This window comes from Ascaphus truei, chromosome 7 (assembly GCF_040206685.1).
Source record: "Ascaphus truei isolate aAscTru1 chromosome 7, aAscTru1.hap1, whole genome shotgun sequence".
Taxonomy (NCBI): Eukaryota; Metazoa; Chordata; class Amphibia; order Anura; family Ascaphidae; genus Ascaphus; species Ascaphus truei.
The window spans coordinates 67,811,765-67,824,444 of NC_134489.1; the positions used below are offsets into that span (position 1 = coordinate 67,811,765).

Here is a 12,680-nt window from a genome sequence, read left to right on the forward strand (position 1 = left end):
TCAGGGGTGGGCCAGTGACGTCAGAACCGCTCATGTGACCGGCCCTGCGCTCCGGCAAGCGGGGAAATTTCAAAACTCCGTCAGACACACGCTTCCCCAAGCGTGCTGACGCGAGCAGCACGGCGCTGACCATGCCTGAGGCCTAAATGTGGAGTAACCTGCTGAGCGTTCAGAAGTGCACACCCTTTCTGAAGTGACGTCACGTGTGAGTGACGTCAGCCGCACCCAATGTACATTTCACCTATCGGCTTCAGCGGGTCTGAGATCTACTATCCTGTTTTATGGAAACTTGCTAGAGATTTGCCCCTTTCAGGAACAGCTATTTAAACTGTTCTCTGTTATACGCATACCAATATTCTCAAATATGGCAACCAACATGATAGTATTAGGTTCATTGTGTGAATAACATTTGGCAAATTGTCAATTGGGCTGACTCCAGCCTTTCATCTTCCTACTCCTACCAGCAATATAAGGGTTAAATAAGGAATTCCCCTTTAAAGACTGGTTAGGATAATTATTTGACTCCACACCCACTAACAGTATTCAGCACTTGTGTTCACTCAGACTTCGGTGGATTGTCAGATCAGACCCTAAGCTTATATACATCTTTTTTTGCTGTGTTATATATTTTGACAGGCAATGTACAGTATGCCCTTCACAGACAATAGGGTTTGTATAGTTTATCGACAGCAGAGAACACACCCGGCTCTGCTCACTTTTAATTGTTTTTATTCTTGTAACCAAGTTTCTTTCCTTGCTATTTGTTTTACCACAATTATTTTATCCAGATACAATAAAAGTTATGTTTTTAATTATAATTTGTTTAGGGGTATATTTTGAGTGCAGCCTAAAGGGCATTCTTCCTTGCTTTCTGTTTATGTACAGTATATATACCTATCTCCTGCCCTAGGTCCAGAACTATGTAATTATTTATTCTATCTCCAATAGAACAGGATTCCTCAAACCGTTAGTGTGTATCTGTTACAAAAAGGAAACACTAACACACTGACACAAAGACAGTGGCACACAGCCTCCGACAGGTGGGAAGGGGCAGAGGTGTACCTAAACCCCCCGCCTGCCTAACAAGGTGTTAGCTCCTAACGTTTCTATTTTTATCCACCCCTGGGGGTGGGTCATTGTGTTAATAAGCTACAATAAGTGCTTGCTTTGTGCTAGTGGTAGGTGCAGTATTAAAGAATGCACATTCAAGTATAATAACCACACTAACATTTTAGGGCCATGAAAGAGACTCCTTCAAACTTAATGACATGGGTCTGTGAGATGACCGCTCTCCAGTCAGTCATAAAGAGCCCTATTCAACAACCAGTGCAGTATTTTGTGGTCTAGTCCCATCAGTGCTCTTATGACATTCACCGTATCTCGAATAGAAAATATCTGGGGCACTCCTTATTAGTATAATGGTGTATTTGGTGTATTTAAAAGACTCACAGAAATACATATAGACACTAAAACAGGGCATAAACACCTATAATATACAAAATATACAATGAATTATCACTTATTGTAAATACAGATACTACACATAAACATCTTACCTTCTTATTATTGCGCATTTAATACGAACATCTTGTGAGTAGGATTCCGGTTTTTCTAAACCGGATTCGTCATCTACCAGCGTTCTTGATTGTTATTTTAACTATATGTATTAAATTAACTCTTTGTATTATTTTTTCAGCCTTGCTTGTGTCTGTTCACTGTTTGTCTTATCCTGTTTGTCTTGTTTATGTATTTTAGTAGCATTATTGCACTATGATGATTTTCTCTGTTTGCTTTTCATATGCCACATAACTACTTGCTGTGGACTTTAGAAGCACAAGATTGGATTTACAACTTCTTGGTATTCCATCCATTTGGACTATATACAGATCCACTTTGAACTCTTTAGGCGCCGGTTTGTATTGTTTGTTTTCTGTTATTCACTGACTGTGTTTTGGGTCAGTTATTCCTGGCAGCCTTGCCTTATTATTTGTAAGGTGTATTACCATATTTCCTCGATTCTAAGACACACTTTTTTTCCCTTTTTCACGTGGCTGAAATAGGGACTGCGTCCTAGAATCGATGTACTGAAAAAAACACACACAAAAAACAGCCAGGGGACGCTGCAGAAGAAGCCACGGCAGCTTTCAGCTTTTGCCCTGCGTTTCTGCCACCCCTCCCCACCCCCCCGCGCCCCCACACAGAAGGAGCAGTGTGTCCCGCTGCATGCCCCGCGACTCTGCCACCAAACCCCTCCTCCCTCCAAGTGCCGGTCCCCAAAGGAGCATTGTATGATGGGCTGTATGCCCCGCGCTCCCCCCTAGCTTGCTCCAAGTGCCGGTCCCCAAAGGAGCAGTGTATGTTCGGCTGCATGCCCCGCGCTCCCCCCCCTTGCTGGAATTACCGCCCCCACACAGGAGAGATTGATTCAGCAGTGTGTGGCTGCATGCCCTGCTCTCCCCCCTAGCTTGCTCCAAGTGCCGGTCCCCAAAGGAGCAGTGTATGTTCGGCTGCATGCCCCGTGCTTCCCCCCCTTGCTGGAATTACCGCCCCCACACAGGAGAGATTGATTCAGCAGGGTGTGGCTGCATGTCCCAAAATTCCTCTGTCTGCCTCTGCTACTCACAGCTGTGCTGCCGGCACCACAAGCCCCCCCTCGCCCTTGCTCCAAGTGCTGGTCCCCAAAGGAGCAGTGTATGTTCGGCCGCTGCATGCACCACAAGCCCCCCTCCTCCCCTGCTCTGCTTGTTGGAAGTGCCGCCCCCACATATGAGAGATTCATTCAGCAGTGTGTGGCTGCATGCCCCACAAGCCCTCCGTCTGCCTCTGCTATTCACAGCTGTGCTGCCGGCACCACAAGCCACCCCATCCCGTGTCTGTCTCTGTCTCTGTGTGTTTTTCTCTCTCTGTGTATGTGTGTGTCTCTCTGTGTGTGTATGTGTCTCTCTGTGTGTGTGTCTGTCTCTCTGTGTGTGTATGTGTCTGTCTCTCTGTGTATCTGTCTCTGTGTGTGTGTGTGCCCTTTCATTCTCTCCCCTTCCCTCCAATCTCTCTCCCCTTCTCTCCTTTCTCCATTCTCTCCCCTTCCCTCCCCCATTCGCTTCTCTCCCCCATTCCCCTCTCTCCCCCATTCCCCTCTCTCCCCCTCTCCCCCCCTCCCCCCTGTCCCCATCTCTCCCTCTCCCCACTTTCCCCCTCTCTCTCCTCTCTCCCCCCTCTCTCTCCTCTCTCCCCCCCCCCTCTCTCTCTCCCCCCTCTCCCCGCCCTCTCTCTCCCTCTCCTCCCCCCCTCTCTCTCCCCCCCTCTCTCTCTCTTACCTGTCTGTGTCCTGCATGCTGAAGAAAAGCTGCCTTGTTTGCTATGCTGAAGAGAAGCTATTTTGTTTTTATCTGCTGAAGAGAAGCTATTTTGTTTTTGTATGCTGAAGAGAAGCTATTTTGTTTTGTGTGCTGTATGTTTTTAAGGTTAAATAAAGAAGCCTTATCAAGAGAACCCGCGTGTGTGGTTGCATGTACCCTGCAACATATGGTGTCAGAAGTGCCGGGATTTTGAGAGGCCCCTGCAGTTGAAGGGCCACACACACAGAAAAATGGAAGAATTTTTTAAAGAGTTTCTGTGCGAGCAGACCAGACAGCAGGGACTGTTAATGCAAGAACAGGCCCAACTACAGGAAAAGAGAGATGAAAGACTATTGCAGCAGCAAACCCAGCTCCTAACCTAGCAGGTAGCACAGGAGGAGCAGATGGCCAGGCTGCTGACCCAATTCCAGGGGTCTGCCAGTCCAGAACTTGCGAACAAAACCCCGGTCCTCCTGAGGAAAATGGCTCAGAACGAGATCCAGAGGCTTTTCTACTGACATTTGAAAGGGTTGCCGAAGCTCAGGGATGGTCTGCAGATCGCTGGGCAACTGCTTTGGCCCCGCTATTCATAGGAGAATCCCAGGCCTCATATCAGGGCCTCCCAGCAGATCAGGCAATGGACTACCAACAAGTAAAAGCCGCCATACTGGATCGCTTAGGTCTGACCCCAGAGACCTACCGGCAGCAGTTCCGGAACCTGAAGTACACCGCTAAGATGAGACACCGGGTCCTCACTCAGCGGTTATTGGACTTGTGTACTCGCTGGATACAACTCGAGGAGCGCACTAAGGAGGCAATTCTTGAGCAAGTTGTTTTAGAACAATTCCTACAGATAATACCCCCTTCCGCACGCTCATGGGTAAAACGCCATGCTGCTGAAACCCTAGCTTTGGCGGTCCGACTCGTTGAGAACTTCCTTGGGGCCGAGGATCAGGCGAGTGCCCTGGACCCGATGGCTCTAACTGCACCAGCACTTGCGGGCACCCAAAGAGGGAGATTGGAACAACGGGGAAACTACGGCCCCTCCATACGCAACCGCCAAGTGCCACGAAAGGAGCAGTCCTTCCAACAAGGAAGAAGTCAAAACGCCGGGCACCGCCGAGACCCTCATCCCCTTCCTGATGTCGGTTTGTCGCCAAATGAGAGGAACTTCCGAGGACATCGCCCACAGACCCACCAGATGCCTGGTCTCTGGTATCCGGTCCAGCGGAGCGCTATCCGCGGCACCCTCCTGCGAGGGAACCCTCTCCATGTTCCGCCTGCAGAGAACAAGGCCACCGGCATGTGGACTGTCCACAGATGGATTGTTCCTTCAGCAGGACTGTTGCCTCAGCCTTCACTGGAGAAAATTACAAGCCCTGGCTACTTCCAGCCCAGGTTGGGGGTAAAGACGTCCAGGCCCTTGTAGATTCGGGCTCTGGGAAAACTCTGGTCTTCCAGGAACTGTTACCGCCTAATGTGTGTTTTTTTGACTCCCCATGGAGTATAGAATGTATACACGGCAATGTAAAACGGTATCCGACGGCCAAAATCCGGCTACAGGTAAAAGGTCAGGAGGCCTACCTCGAAGTAGGAGTCACTCCTTGGCTCCCTGCCCCCGTTGTGCTCGGCCGGGACTGGCCTTTCTTTTTGGACCTAATGGCTCCAGTCTCTCCCGAGGAGCCTTATTCTATGGCTCAGGAGAACCCTGGTAAACTGTTCCCCTTTGCGGCAGACCTTTTTCCCAGTAGACACCGGGTTCCAAAGACTCGGAAGCAAAGACGCTCTGACAAACAAGACTGGTTGAATAAATCTAGGTCTCAAGGTGACCATTCTAGTAGCCAGAAGTCACAAGTGATGGCTGGGGATGGCCAGAGGGAGGGGAATATGGGCCCTGGAGATTTACCAGACCTATACCTCCCTGATTTTCGCCAGAGACAAAGGGAAGAAGCAGTCCTTGCTAGACAGTATGATAAAGTGGTAAAAATTGATGAGCAGATATTGAATGCACAGGAGGTGATGGTATTCCCCCATTTTTAATTATCAAATGATATCCTGTATAGGGTGAATAGGCAGACACAAACAGGGGAGGTCACCAGACAGATATTGGTTCCCAAGGCGTTTGTTAAATCTGTGTCCACTCTGGCCCATACTGTCCCTTGGGGTGGTCACCTTGGCAGGGATAAAACATTGGACCGTATTTCGTCCCGATTCTATTGGCCAGGGATGCATAGTGATATTGCTAAGTTATGTGTGGCATGTCCGGAGTGCCAGCTAACTAGTCCGAAGTGACAAAAACCAGCCCCTTTGGTTCCTCTACCCTTGGTGTCAGTTCCCTTTGAAAGGATTGGGGTAGACTTGGTAGGACCTCTAGAACCTTCTTCGAAAGGACACAGGTTTATTCTTGTAATAGTTGACTATGCAACAAGATATCCTGAGGCGTTCCCCCTGAGAACAGCAACGGCGAAGCAAGTAGTCAACAAGTTGTTGGAGCTGTTCTCACGGGTTGGACTTCCCCAGGTTATGTTGACAGACCAAGGTACAAATTTTATGGCTAAACTGATGCAGGATGTCTTAAAGTTACTAGAGGTCAAGTCTGTTCGGACATCGGTCTACCATCCACAGACTGACGGATTGGTGGAAAGATTTAACCGAACTCTAAAAGGGATGCTGAGGAAATTTGTAGATTCAGAGAAGAGAGCCTGGGATGAACTTCTCCCTTTTCTGCTGTTTGCAGTGTGGGAAGTTCCCCAGGCCTCCACGGGATTCTCTCCATTTCAACTGCTGTATGGCCGCCAACCCCGGGGTATCCTAGACCTCCTAAAGGAGTCCTGGGAGGTACAGCGGTCCCCTTCTAAGAATACCCTGCAATATGTATTGGACCTTAGGAAGCGCCTAGATGTGGTCGGCCATTTTGCTAGGGAGAATCTTAGATCAGCCCAGGACAGTCAGGAGAGACATTACAATCAAAATGCTCGTATGAGAGTGTTTCACCCAGGAGATCAGGTGATGTTGTTGTTACCCAGTTGTGAGAGCAAACTCCTAACCAAATGGCAGGGCCCATTCGAAGTACTCCGCCGCATGGTGATGTGGATTACGAGATCGCTCATCCAGGGTCCAGGAAGGGTAAACAAATTTACCATGTGAACTTGCTGAAACCCTGGAAGATGCAGCGGTCTCTATTCATCCACCCGGTGGAGGAGGAAACGGACTTGGGTCCTCAGCCCCCATGGGAGAACATCGTGGCTGACGATAAAATCCCAATGGGTAGACAATTGTCCTCTGAACAAAAAGGGGACTTGTTAGCAATAATTACACAATTCCATGATGTTTTTTCTGATTTGCCAGGGCAAACTAATTTAGTTTCACATGTGATCGAGACAGCACCTGGGGTAAAAGTACGTTCCCATCCTTATAGGTTGCCTGAAAGTCGTAGGGCCCTGGTAGAGAAGGAGGTACAAGAAATGTTACACTTAGGAGTGATTAAGGAATCATGCAGTGAGTGGTGTAGTCCACTAGTTATGGTCCCTAAACCCGATGGGAAGGTAAGATTTTGTGTCAACCTCCGAAAGGTCAATGCGATATCCAAGTTTGACGCATATAGGATGCCAAGGGTGGACGAGTTAATTGATGCCCTTGGTAACGCGGAATATATATCCACGCTGGACTTAACAAAAGGATACTGGCAAATACCTTTAGAGGAAAAATCCAAGTGCAAAACAGCCTTTGCCACTCCCATGGGTTTATACCAGTTTGTGACAATGCCATTTGGACTGCATGGAACCCCAGCCACATTTCAGAGACTCATGGATAAAGTGCTGAGACCCCATAGGGCTTATGCCGCAGCCTACCTAGATGATATTGTCATTTATAGTAAACACTGGCGGGCCCATCTAAATAGGCTGAAAGCGGTCGACAAATCTCTAAGAGAGGCAGGGCTCACAGCCAACCCAAAGAAATGTGCCATAGGTAAGGCGGAAACCAAATACTTAGGGTATGCAGTGGGAGGTGGAAAAGTAAGGCCACTAGCCGACAAGGTAGCTGCCCTGAAAGAAGTTCCGACCCCCCCAAACAAAAAACGCAGGTTTCACTCAAACCCTCCCGACTGCCTCAAAATGTATTTCTCTCCCCTCTGTCTCACTCTTACTCCCTCTCTTCCTCACTCACTCATTCACCCACTCTCCCCTTTCACTCTCCCCCAACCATAAATTACATCACTCTCACGCAATACGCCCTCTTCACACTCACTCCCTCCCGCCCTCGCCCTTCCCCTACACACACACACACAGACACACACACACACACACACACACACACACACACACACACACACACACACACACACACACACACACACACACACACACACACACACACACACACACACACACACACTCCCCCCACAAAATACAACATACCAAAAAATTCCACCCCTCAAATATAAAAAACCTTCCCACCCCCTAAATACATACAAAACAAATGACTACACCCCCAAATACATACAAAAAACTTACCCCCAAATACATACAACCCCACCCCCAAATACATACAGCCACCCACCCCCAAATAAATACAACCTTCCCCATCTCCCATGTACATACACCCCACCCCAAATACATATGTAGACATTGCTGGACCTTTCTGCCTTCCCTGTCACGTAAGTTCTAGTAAGATCCAGACAGTGACAGGCTATCCTGTGGGGTTTTCCCCTCCTCCTGCTGCCTCTGTGAGTGGCAGAAGTGGAGATAACATGGGAGTCTGTGTCTGTCCAATAAGGATGCAGAGCCTGTGCCCTCCCCTTTTTCACCAAAGAGGAGGTGTCCTAAATTATAGAGTTGAACCCAGCCCCCACAGGGTGAGGTTCAGGCAGTTTCCTCTTCCCTTTCAAGTGATGAGGATGTAAGCCAAGTCTCCTCTCGGCTGGGAGGAAGACGTGCTCAGTTCCTCATGGACTGGGTGCAATCACTACTCTAGTGAGGCCTCATCATTACCAGTAGGCCTGTACCATCCAGGAGCCTATCCTGACAACTGATTGCATTCGCTGTAGTAACATCATGCAGTGGCTGCAGAACAAAGACCATCCCTTTATATATCTGGCTGAGTCACAATCTATTGGCTGGATGTATGGGGATAAAAGACTGTCATGGTGGGGATTGCCTTCAGTTCTACCGGAGCCCACTATGGCTGGAGGCACTGCCACAGAAAGAACATCCACGATCACTGTGAGCCTGTCCTGTTTCCCCACTAGACCATTGAACACTCAGTATCTCCTGAGCTAAACTGATACCAGGGTAAATCTCCCAGAGGGAGGGGGGGAGGGTTAAGCAGTGCTACACATGCACAAAAAAACACCACCTAAATACATACATATCCCCCCCCCCCACCCATCCCAAATACATACAAATCTCCCCCCACCCACCCCAAATACATACAAACCCCCCCCACCCACCCCAAATACATACAAATCCCCCCCACCCACCCCAAATACATACAAATCCCCCCACCCACCCCAAATACATACAAATCCCCCCCACCCACCCCAAATACATACAGCCACCCACCCCCAAATACATGCAACCCCCCCAAATACATACAAACCTCCCCCACCTACCATATGCATACAACCCACCCCCAAATACATACAAAAAATAATCCATCCCACAAATACATACCAAAACCCCCACTCCCCAAATACATACAAATCCCCCCCTCCCCCACCCAGCCCGAAATACATACAAATCACCCCCTCCCCCACCCAGCCGAAATACATACAAATCCCCCCCTCCCCCACCCAGCCCGAAATACATACAAATCACCCCCTCCCCCACCCAGCCGAAATACATACAAATCCCCCCCTCCCCCACCCAGCCCGAAATACATACAAATCACCCCCTCCCCCCCACCCAGCCCCAGGTACATTAAAAAAAAAACACCCATCGCCATATACATACAAAAAAAAACCCCACCCAGCCCCAAATACATTAAAAAAAACTGCCCAAATACATATTAAAAAAACACCCAGCCCCAAATACAGATTAAAAAAAGAAAACGCCCAGCACCAAATACAGATAAAACTCCCACCCAGACCCAAATACATATAAAAAAAACCAGCCCCCAATACATTAAAATAAAGCAAAAAAAACACCAAATAAAAACAAACTTACCTACCTTGGGGACGGTCTCAGGCCTCTGCTGCCCGGCTCTCCCCCAACTTCTTTCCCTAGCTGCAAGTCCTTTTCTTGCCGCTGGGCCAGGCTCTTCCCCCAGCTACAGGCCCCCCTCACTGACTGTCCCATGCCGAGCCTCTGATGCCGGCGAGCACCGGACCTCTCTCTCATGCCAGTGCACACCGCAATCTGGGCCCAGCGTGCTTCTGGCTCGCGCCGATGTCAGAGAGGCCCGGCATCAGAAGCTCGGCGTGGGACAGTCAGTGAGGGAGGCCCGCAGCTGGGGCAGAGTCTAATGCTGGCGGCAATGAGAGGACCGGTAGCCGGGCAAGGAAGTTGGGCCCGGCCAGAGGTTGGGCCCAACTGGTTTGTCTGGCTGCCAGGCTCCCCACAGCCACCGGGCCCTGGCACTTGTCCTGGATCTCTCCCCTTGTTGAGGGCTCTGACATTTAAAGCAGCAACAGAGTTCTTAATAGGTGTAATAGTTTGTATAGAGCTCCTAAAACCTCTCCTTCATGTGTACTGAACTGTTTCTTTGGCAGGCTGAACAGAAAATTGCTGACAAGAAAGGAATGAATCAATGATCTAGAGCACATTTTGTTCAAGGGAAAAAAAAAAGTGCTGGATAAGAGCCAAATGTGAGCAAGATTGGTGGGCAAAGTAATAAAGAAATAAGATAAAAGAAAATGTAGGTCAAATCTGACAAACAGCACAGCTAAAAAGAATAAAACTGTTGACATAAGGAAATTACCTATAGGGTAGGCAGGGGAGGCATAAAATAGATAAATGATTCAATTCACTTTAAAGATGGCTAGATAAAAGCTACTTTTACAGGTTCCTTTTTATCAATACATAATATTAAGTGCACAAAGCAACAAATATATTTAGTATGGATGAAACCGAAGGCAATAAAGTGCTGAGAAATACAGCAGGAAAGAGCAAAGTGCTGTCATTTTTTCATTTGCTTTAGCGTATCGGTTGGATCATTGACATGTACTTCTTTTTTTGGTTTAGGCCAAGCTTGCTTTACCACACGTATTAATTCATTTCCGTGCACGTTCCTTTATCACTAGCACTTTCTGCTGACAGATTTTTGAATGATGATATAAATAGATGTATAATGCTTGTCTCTTGTTGTCATGGAGCTGGAATGTACAGTAGAACTCGGTTTTGGTCTACTTTCAGAAATTGTTGTAGCGATTTGTTCCTTAATCTTTCAGCATGTTAACTCGTGAAATCTGACAGCAACATGTGTGTGTGTGGTATTTTGCATTACAAGCAGATACGGTCCAGCTCCTTATTGGGAGTGGAGTCAAATATAACCTGTGATGCCGTGTAGAAGCATCATCTGGTCCAATGTCGCTGCCCTATGGGAAAATTACAATGTGTAACATGAGGGATGTAACATATACTTTTTTAGTGCATCCCACCTATTAGAGCCTCAGCTACCTTCCCTATTGAGGGTAATCTCTACTTTTGATCAGTGATCTTTCACAGTATCATACTAATGTACAGTATTATAGCATACAGTGCAGCTTGGATGGAGTGGTAGCCATATCCCTGTTCCTAATTATACATGAAAGAATAAAACCTAAATTGATTGCTGGCTTTGTGAAGGTTTTATAAGTCCATTCAAGCAGGTTGCAGAAAGCACACACCCAACAGAAATGTAATAAAAAACATAATTAGAGAGCAATAGAACAAATAAATATGCAGAAACATTGATATGTTGGTAAGGCTACAGCAAGTTTTATTGAAGTGAAGTAAATAGTAAGCATGAAAAGTAGCATGCTTTATCAAATACATTGAAAATGTATTGACAACTTAAAAGGCATTACTATTATAAAATGTACAGTATCTCTCGCCTCCCTGACGGGGGATGCCAAAATAACCCAATATGTGGTATCACCCACCCCCAAACCAAGTGGCTAAACTATACGTATGAAAAAAAGCATCAACAATATACTTTTCATTTGATTTTATAAACATAATCCCTGGTAAAGTCTCAGTGTTGGCCTAACAACCTGGTTGCTCTTCCTGCCCCAAAAAAGCTCAGTAAAATATGCCAAAATGAAATCACGGAATAAACAAATAGGGGATCTGGGAAGCTCACAGACACGTCTCCTATTGGTGTAATTGTCCAGGGCTTTTGAGTGTTTTTTGGTCACTGAAAAAAGCTGCAATTGCTATGCAGCTTGGCTCATAACATGTGCTAAATATAAGATTTGAAGAATTAATGAATTACTATTGGTCTATTTCTCCCTCTCTCTGTATGTATGTGTAGCCCTGGTAAGATTATGGGCTATATTTCTATCCTTCTCCTGTGCAGTAATCCTTGTTAAGGGCAGGTTTTCCAGGAGTTATCATGGGTTTGCCCCACTTCAGGCACTTGCTCTGAAATGATGAAGGTAGGTCACCTGACCCTGTGTCCAATCAAGAGACACAGGGGTGGTGCCTGCTGAAATCATAAAGAGCAGTGCACTTCCTATTTAGAGAGAGTCTAAGAGAATCAAGAGAGTTAGTCTAGCTAGTGAGTGTGTGTTAACAGAAGGAAGAATCAGGTTAGAGACTGGTGATAATAGCTGGTAGTTAGGTGGACCAAGTGCCTCTTACCCTGCCTAGGGGGTAAAGGAAGAGCTAGTCCCACTCTGGGTGCCCCTGAGGCCCAGAGTGGAGGTAGGGACATCCTACAGGAGTACAGCTGGCTGCTGGTTCCTATGCGATAACTGTCTGTATACCATTGGCTAAAGAGACAAATAAAGAACTGCTGCTATTGAAAGAGACTTGTGTGGAGACTGGAATCTCTCATCCCTGTGGAGGGGATTCTGTGGTAGGTCTTCCACCCCGTATCCCTGGGGCTTACTACAGATGGAGGCGCTGCACCATTAGAAGGAGAACGAAGGCATCCACCCCAGAAACCTGTCCTGTTGTCCCCCATGTTATCGCGGGAGACTAAGGCACTTCTGTTGCCAGCAGGTATGCACCACACAGAGACATGTAGCCAGACCTTGAGACATCCTAGGGTACCCGATATACTATTGGATGGGGGTACATGGGCTACATATGTATGTATGTATGCACGCATGTGCACTATCATAGACTATCAAAGGTGAGACCCTACTACCAGAGTTCACCCCACACAGAGGCTTCGGTGACTTCGACGTCACTGGATCAGTGG

The 12,680-nt window shown here is 47.5% G+C and overlaps 1 long non-coding RNA gene across 2 annotated transcripts in view; it reads right to left on the reverse strand.

Annotated features, from left to right (window-relative positions):
* LOC142498549 (uncharacterized) overlaps positions 1-10,040 on the reverse strand; it is a 14,954-nt gene extending 4,914 nt beyond the window's left edge. Inside the window, exon 1 of one of the 2 annotated variants that reach the window (XR_012802468.1) lies at positions 9,504-10,040. This is a non-coding gene — a long non-coding RNA (uncharacterized LOC142498549). Of the gene's footprint in view, positions 1-9,499 lie in introns of both variants that reach the window. The other variant, XR_012802467.1, reaches the window with a different exon arrangement.
* Between the last annotated feature and the right edge of the window lie 2,640 nt (positions 10,041-12,680).